Consider the following 9,333-nt stretch of genomic DNA (forward strand, 5'->3'; position numbering starts at 1 on the left):
GAGAGAGGGCACGAAAACTCCCCTCAACAGGAAGAAAGATCCAGCAGACCTAGTTTCTATCACATCAAATTCGGACAAAATATGTTGAAAAGTGGTTGAAAAATAATGACGTGTGAAACAGTTTAATTTGACTACCATGGATTTGGACTTCTCTGATGGATGATTCTGAACTTTTGAGTTTACGTGATTCTTTAAGCAAATCTGCTGCATCATCTTTTGTTTATCCTTCTTACTCTGGTATGTCAGCCTTTCGGAGGAGGAGCAGGCCATCATCATGGACGTAGCATCACGCGTCTCCCACAGCCTTGCAAGGTTCCTGGAGGAAAGACATGTTGTCAGTGCACATTCATCACACAGTCCAACGTTGGAAACAGATTTCCCTCATAAGCAATTTTGCTCGTTAGAGTCACAGCGCAGACTTGCTGATTGGAGTAACTCTGAGGCTACAACTCTGAGAGCGAAAGAGAGAGGAGCATGACTGAGAGGAGGAGAGAGTGGGAGGGAAGGAGAGGGCCTGACACGTTTTACAGTGATGTGAAAGCTGAGATGTTGATTAATGTGTATTGCTCCTGTCACATAAACTGAATAAATAAATATCAAACAAAAGCTGGAGGAGAAGCTCATTTACAAACCAGGAAATGAAAGTTCCATTTAGTTTGGGAGTAAGACGGACTGGGATGACAATCTGTGGACATGACTGTAAACAAGAAATCAGCACTGTGAAAGTCAGGACTGTGAGCCCATGTGCCTGAAAAACCTTGTGGCGTTATTACAAGCATTCCTTAAACTAACGTAGTTCAGTTGTTTTGTCACCGACAAAACATTAGGTGGATTCAACATTGTGTTTCCAGCTCCTTTTCTGTAATAAATGGCCGTGCTGGTTAGCATGCAATCAGGTCCCGAATGCCTTCAGAAGCAGTGATTGGTTTCAAAACAATCGAACGGGGCTTACAGTTAAAGTGGGGTGCAAAGCAAACATTGTTTATGAAATTTAAAACCCCACCCAACATGCTGCAGGAGATGGATGATGATAACAGAGTATTTCACAACGGCACGACCCTGCTCTGCTCATTAGGGATAGGCCTGTTTATTTTGATCTTCGTGTCCCATTCACAAACACGCTTGTTTACATAAATAAACAATTTTATGTTTGCTGCCATGGAAACAGGGTTTACACAGGCATAGAAATCACCGTTTAATGGAGTAAGATGTTTACATGCCTGAGAGTGCATACTTCAATTGTCACATTATGGCTTCTTATAACTATGTGGAAGGAAGCGATTAAAAGTGACAGCTCTCAAAGTTGCAGCAGCTCCATGGAAAGCAGAAAAAACATAGCTATAAATCAGTAACTACTTGGTTTAATATTATTAATTTTAAGTAATATTCTGGTAATGGTATTAATTGATTTATTACACAATAAACATGACAAAGAATTATTTTAATTCTAACCACTAAAGTATTATAATTATTAAAAATCATAATTCTAAAAAAAGCTTTCTTTTGCTTTTGTGATTATTATTAATAATAATATGATCATATTAAAACTACTCCTCATAATAATGATCTTACTTCTTTTGACTGAGTACTTTCTTGACATTATTAAGATAATAATGATAATGATTATTGTCAATGATTATTATTACCACTAATATCTCTTTGTAATAAGGAAACAATGAAGGGATGGCTGATCAGAACCAACATACAAAGAACTGCAGCAGTTTCAATAAGTCAAACAAGAAAAAAAATGACATTATCATATATGTGGGAAAGAGACAGTGGTATTTGTTGCCTAAAAGGAAACTGTATTGCATAGCTGTGTTGAAAGAACCACTTATAAATACATAAATGTTTCAGATGAAGCACTAGTTAAAACCAAAAGGTTTCACTCTTACTCTCATTTCCTTTAGTCTTAATTTTCCTTTAGTCATTATTGGCCCTTTCAGCTGGAACTGCGCTCTAAGATAACAGTGCAAATTCAAAGCAAACCCTTTTCACAGATTTTTTTGTTTTGTTTTACTGATGTTTTGATTGATTTATTTTCACCTTTATTGAGATCATCCAATAAGAATCAGTCAGTGTGGCTCCGTTTGATTCTGAAAGGCTCTTTTTGAACTTGGTTTAGTTGTTCACTTGTTTCTGCTGAACAGTAGTTATTTTGTGATTTTACATATTGTATTCATTATACTATTCCATTCACATTGAATATTTCACATTATAAATGAGGCAGGAAGACATTTCAGCCAGTTGATTAGACATCATTGATCCTTACTAATTAATCTTTGCCAAAAACACACAAAAAAATTATTCTGCAAATATGGAAAGATAAACTCTCTTTGTTAACGAGCTCGTTTTATCAGGCCAGTGATGGCAGCTAGCCTACCCCGCTGTCATTCTCCTCATGAAGAAATGCACTCATGCAGTAACTCCTCTTCTTGCTTCCATCAGCTCCTTTTCTTCCCTCCCTGGATTTGCAGATTCCATCTCCTGCCCCGGCATCTAGAGAGAAGTCATTTTACAGTTCAATCAGGAATCCTAATAAACTGACCTGTGTTTTAATGACTAATTCATTGTCTCCTTTACTACCTTCATGGGTATAAAGCAGATTAATGACTTGAGCAAGGTTAAAAACAGTACCACTGTGCTTTTCCTTCAACTGTTATCAATCATCCTTTAGATTCTTGAGAGAGCTACGGAAATTGAAGAAAAATTAGCAATCTTCTTGATGGATGGCAGCATAGGACAGAGTGTACATTAGATTAGTGTTATAGAATGAAATGAAAGACAGCTTGTGTTTTAGGATATGCTGTTTATATGGCTCAGGCGCCGATGCTGTATTTCAGAATAATGCCACAGTTTAAGTAACATTAAAAGAAAATCACTCACTTCTATTTCTCCCAGCTATCGGCTCCCAAACCTTGGATTTCCCAGGCCAGTTTTACTGCAGACCCTGCCGTGCAGGATAACTCTTCAAAGCCCCGGTAAAAATTCCCAATGAAATTTCAATAAATGTTACAAGTATTAAACAAAGTGCCACAAAATCCACCTGAGAACAAGAACAAGAAGAAGGTTTGACTGTGTGAAAGGAAATTATAAGGACATAGGACAAGAGAAACAAATTATGCACAGTGATTTGTCCACAGGAGAGTGCATTACTAAGCTTATTATATACTTTTAAAAGTTCCCTATAAAGGTTTGGATATTTAAGAAACATTTAATATTGTCCAAGCCTTAAAGCTGTATGTTAGTCAACATGCAATATCCATTTTCCAACTCTAAATGGGAATATTGTTTCATTAAAAAGATCATGTACCCAGGAAGACATGATTCATAATTTTTTTGTCGTGTGTTGCTCACTAAAAACAACAATGAAGTGGAATGACAGAGGTAAAAACTACAGAAAAGAATGATGAGGAGCAACAACAACAAAGAAAAATCGATAAAATCTGTCAATATTTGGAAAGCATCCCTAACTCTATGAGTGCCACTTAATATGATGTAGTTTAGTCCTTTGCTGGAGGATTGTAACAATGTTTCTGATTTTTAAGATATTGCACAAGAAGCGTTTTGTGAAGCAAATTAAGCAACTTTATTTTTACAAAACATTCCCAATTAAATTTCATTTGCATTGGTTTAAAAGGTATAACCAAATTTCCAAATATTCAAGACAGTACCAATTTAATCTTAATCTAAAAGTGTGAACATAATTTCACCATGATCCGACCCTTGATCATGGTGCAATTATGAGCAAGTGTACCTTTAGTACCAAGAGACAACTTTTTTGACAACTTTTCTTTGGTGAAGAGCTCTAAGGTTTTGACGTTTAACGTTTAGCTCGCTTCATGCTCTATCAGATTCAATTTGGGACTTTGGGACTTTTGCCTTTGCAAAACCGATTTCTTAGATTTTATATACGTACATTTGGAAGTGAACTTTATTTGTATTTAGAAGGTTTACCTCAGGATGGTTTTACCTGTAGTAACATCCTTGTTTCTGTATAACTGTCCTTAAAATTATCTGGAGATTCTAACTCATATGTTTCATTGCATTTTCTTTACAATATTTACAAGGAAGAGCTTTAAGGAATAACTCCTGGGAAAACTTAGATAACAGTGTAGAAAGTCAAGAAAAAGGATTTCTCATGAGTTCTACTTCTTTGACAGTTTCTTTACTTTTTCCTCATACTGTACTTCTTTTTTTTGTTCAGAAATCCCATGGAAGAGAGAGGAAGAAGAGAAAAAGGCAAAAGGGGGGATGGCAGGGAAAGGAGAAGACAGGGTGTAAGGCTGCGTCTTTGTTTACCATTCCATATTCCCATCTCTCGCTCACACGTATGCCTCTGCTGCATCTTTGGGCCCTTCCCACTCCTGGCCCAGTCATTTCTGACAATGTTAATGATTTAGAGGAGAGCCCTCCACAACGGATGATTTGTGACATGCAGGAAGTCTCGAAATGGGGGAGGACTCGGCAGGTTTTTTCGGTGGGGAGTGTTTGGGATCCAGGGATGCCTTGAAGATAGTGATTCATTATATTTAAGACAAGTGTGACATCCTACTTCAAGGAAGCAGCACACTTATGTGTGGTGGTGGTGGGGGGGGGGGAGGGGAATTTTTTTGGGGGTGGCCAAAGTAGGGAGGGGTAGGTAAGTACAAAGGAATGCCTTGGTGTTTTTTGGAGATGACATCGGAATAGGAGGCAGGCATATGGAGACGGCAGCCTGGAAAATAATGGGTAATGGAAGAATTTAGCCTCAGGCTATATGCCTGCTTTGCCTACTTCTGTATAACTAGTATATTTATAATTCAAATACATACCTTTAATAATTAACCACTAGTGAATATTAAAGGAGAATGTGGGATATCTTTTCTGCAGAAGGAGTCAGGTAAAAACAGTATTAAATTTCAAATTTGACAACTGTACAGAACAAAGGATGAGAAAATGAAAACTGAAATGTTATTTGACATTTTTGGGCCAATTTTACTTTAGGTAAACAAACAAAAAACAGTCATGTAAGAGTGGGATATATATTTTTTCATTTGACAGTGAACTTATGTTTCATTAAAGATAAAAAAAATAATTAATAATACCACCAAACATGGCTCAAAATGAAGACACATCTTAGTAAATAAGAATTTTATTATCTCAAAAGTGAATTCCTGTTCACTTTTTGAACAGTAATTCAGTTAAAAAAATTAGACATTTAAAGTGTTGATTTCTGTTAGTTTATAGTATTACAGCTTACAAAAACTAAAGTACTATATAAGGTCAATAAAAAGGTATTTTTAATACAGGAGTGTTATGTTAGGACCTACACAATCATGATGAAAGCTGTTGGATTGACAGTTCTTCAACAGACACTCTTTGACAAAGAGGTTACCACAAAATGCTTTCTGTTCCTGGAGTGGTTTCTCCTAGTATAATGGAAAGTTGAGTGGAAGAAAAAACATAGGATATAAAAAAGTGCACAATTATAAATGCCACCTTGACTGGATAAATAAAGTCCATTCACTAGTTTCAGGAAGATTCACAAAACCAGGATTGCAACTGGTGTTCAAGAACCACCGCATAGAGATGTATTGAGGATATGGGCTAAATTTCACAAATGCGAATTTTAAATTTTTTCTAATTTAATCAATTAAATAGATTAACTTTTGACAATATTCTAAAATGCAGAGACGTTTATTGACCAACTTTTTAAACAAAGTTCAGTTAGAATACAGAAAAGTTATTATGTCATGGGTTTATTTTTTATGCAGTTGTAATGAACAGCTCCTGAGCAACATGGGGTACAGTTGTTTAAGCTTCCCTGGACCGTCTCCACCAGATTTGATTGTTGCTTGTAGTCGCTGTGAACCTGCGCTCTGTAATAATGAACGCAGCACCAGCAGTGGTGACAGCCTTATGTCAGGGCAAAATACAAAACTGCAGCATGAAAAACACACATAACACAAATAACATGGCAATCCATGTGATGATCACTATGCAATAAACTCTGAGCCTGCTTACCATACAACGGTAGCATTTGAGTCACATTTAGCCTGCCGCGAGTCGAAAATATGGACAATTTTTTGCCCTCATCTGCATTCAGCTTTGAGTGTGCCTTTTAAAATAAAACCTCCCAGAGGACAGTGTGTTTTGTACTCTGTACACAAGTGGCACAGAAAAGCTCTCACAGACTGTGTCAACTGATGTTATGCAAACACCAGCGTTCAACAAGAACCAATGCATTTGCATCACTGGGATCTTAAACGTGCCCCGCTTTCATACAGGCCCCACTTCTGTCGCTTCCTCTTTGATGTGGCTCATACATATTAAGAAACCGAACCCTGCAGAAGGAACATCAGCCACGCGTTCACCAGAGCACAAACTCAATTTGTGCAACCTCTCGGAAAAAAAATAAAAGATAAAAATGCTGCATTAGTTTGTCCCACTTTATTTCCAGAGTTAATTAGCAAGTGAGAGATTGGACAATTAGTTCATTCATGCTAATTGATTATAATATTACTTCTTGGTGATGATGGGATCATCTCGGAGCATTCCTCCAATATTCTACTAAGGGATTTGATCATTTATACAATGTTTTTTGTGTAATGAGGGGCTTTAAAAGAGCAAATCAGCAAGGGAAATTGTTAATTCAATTCCACTCAGATAAGTCAGAGGAGTTGTTTTTTTTAATATTATTTTTAGGGGGAGTTGATTGGGTGAGTGGGGGGGCAAGCACTGAATGACAGGGATCTTAGAGAACATCAGTGTCCTTTTAGATTATTACTCACATCACCACAAGTAATGGGAATCTCTAGTTAATTTCTGTCACTTGCACAATAGGATCTAAACCGATTGTATCGAGGTTGTTTCGTTCTGGTGCTCATTAGTGAAAAGCAATTCAGGTCATATCTGCAACAGAAAGAGAGCCATCATACTGAGATAAACTGAATATTGCCTCATGCATCTAAATCAACGGGTCTTTGCTGTGCAGCTTGTAAAACTATATTTTCTCAGCCATTACGATGATTCAATACTTTGTTGTCATTGTAATAATGATTTGCCTACACGTGTAAGTGAGATGTTATATAAGCATCTTGCTTACAATTGAACTGGTACATGGATTGTTTTCTGAAGTGCACAGTGAATCTAATGAAATGACAACAAGTCAAAACTTTTGAGGAGTTCATTAAAACACAACTGTCATCCAAAATGGCTGACTTCCTGGTGGGCTTAGGGCATACAGTATCTCCAAGACGTTTTGTTGTCTGCCTTGCAGCGTGCTACTTGTGTGCCAGTTTTTGTAACTCTTAATAAAATTGGTCCAAGGAACTGTTGAACCATTTCCTGACTTCTGTGTATATATATATATATATATATATATATATATATATATATATATATATATATATATATATATAAAATGAAAAGGTTACTGCTGCTCAGCAGGCAATTAAAAACTAAAGAAAAATAATAATCAACATTCAGGTTCAAAAGTTCTTCCCCTACACCCCTCAGTTCTTGAGCATAATTATATCCTGTCTCTACTTACTTGGTTGTCAGATATCTGCAGTGTGAAACTCAGGTGAGGACTTCTCTCCCCTTCACAGCTCTAACTCCATCACAGTGTGACAATCTGTCAAAAGCCACGGGCCGCAAGGCAAAAATTGGGGAAAAAAATGAATCTGGAGGAATGTGCTCGTGTATTTCACTTGAAAAGTTAAACCGTGAGAGCTCAAACTTCCTCCTGGAAGACCCAAGGAAGACACGGGTCCAGATTATGAGTTAACTTGAAGAAAATCACTAACATTTTTTTAATGTATAGATCATATGTTACTTATATATATTCATAAATATTGCACATGCTCTCTTTCATATTTAATACTCTTTATTTCTTAGAAGTCAGCAGTGAGTTCTTCCTCATATTTTTAAAATCTTTACCATAAAAATCCTTTTTTCAAAATATGACTCCTCTCAGCTGAACATATGCAGCAAATAAAAAATTAGGATTCATATGTGTGTAATATTGAAGTATTACACTTTTTTAAATTTTTTTACTGTGCTTAATAATTAATAGCCCATCCCATCTCTCTATGAATATTTACATGTAAAGTGTCCCTGGGAGCCATCCATATGCCAGAGGGAGGGAAAACTGTGTGTTTACAGCATTAAACACTAAAATATCGTCTGCAAACCCGTTTCGCCTCCAACCACGAAAAACACGTACTAAAGCATGGAAAGCATTTTATTTGTTGTTGCAGAATGTAACCCGTTCAGGTTCCATCGAGATGTGGCAAGTCAAATTACACGTCCCCCTTATTTTGTGCTGAGGTGAAATCCCTGGATGCACCTTGTCTAGTTTGAACATGAAGGGGGATCAGAAATAATCTTTTCCTTTGTTTTCCCCCCTTCCAAGTGCAGTGACATTGTTCATCGAGATCACCCTCCACTTGCTGTGTCAAAGTGTCAAAGGTCCTGTTGTCGGTGAGCACCGAAATCAAGATGAAGAAATTACACACGGTATTAAATTATGCCGTACGACGCAGCAGAAGGAAAAAAAAAACAAAAAAACAGGAGGATTCAGGCTGGTTTGGGAAGCTGATTGTAGATTTAAGTGGGAGGAAAATCAAAGACAAACATTGCACGTTATGAATGAGTGTGGTTGTGCAGCTCATTTCTGCTGCCAAACCTTAATGCGCTACTCACTTCTAATCCCGGTGGTTGACTTCTCTTTAGTTCTCTCTTTGTATCTGATGCAGAAACACGGAAGAAATGCCGTAATGGAAGAGCGAGAACGTGTCCTGACCCCCCTGCTGGAGTGTGATCATATCCACATATATCAGCCTTTGACCTTTGAGGGACACACATGAGGAATGTTGAGGAATATCACGAAATCCCTCTTCACTTTAAAAGCTAATAATGGATAAGTGGGATACGTAACACAAACAAATAACACTGTTCCTGGTGAACCTGGGCATGTTGGGTTCTGTTGCTTTCATTGGTGATATTTATCTAGGAAGGAGAAGGCAGAGTGTTTTTGTTGCCGCCTCCCTGCAGGTCCCCAGAGCTCTCAGATCTCCTCTTGTGTCTCCTGTGTGGATAAGTGCTGGCTGCAGAGGCAACGCTGCTCTTTGATATTTCACTCCTAATTTGAATCAGTGGTCGCTTTATTTGACAATGCCAGGTAATTACCTGGGTAGCCTCGCTCGGACGTGTGAACTCCTGCAGAACCAGAAAGCAGGGAGTGAATGAAGGGGCTTGGTGGGAGCGGGGGGGGGGGGAGAGGGAGAGCTATCTGGATATCAGATGGAACATGGATAACATAAGCAGGAAAAAAAAAACAGGGGTACA

The 9,333-nt window shown here is 37.6% G+C and overlaps 1 long non-coding RNA gene across 1 annotated transcript in view; it reads right to left on the reverse strand.

The window, feature by feature from the left end:
* Positions 1-7,942: 7,942 nt before the first annotated feature.
* LOC111612136 overlaps positions 7,943-9,333 on the reverse strand; it is a 6,868-nt gene continuing 5,477 nt past the window's right edge. Inside the window, exon 3 of the long non-coding RNA XR_002754427.1 lies at positions 7,943-9,204. This is a non-coding gene — a long non-coding RNA (uncharacterized LOC111612136). The remainder of the gene's footprint in view (positions 9,205-9,333) is intronic.

The sequence above is a fragment of the Xiphophorus maculatus genome, chromosome 19 (genome assembly GCF_002775205.1).
Source record: "Xiphophorus maculatus strain JP 163 A chromosome 19, X_maculatus-5.0-male, whole genome shotgun sequence".
NCBI lineage: Eukaryota > Metazoa > Chordata > Actinopteri > Cyprinodontiformes > Poeciliidae > Xiphophorus > Xiphophorus maculatus.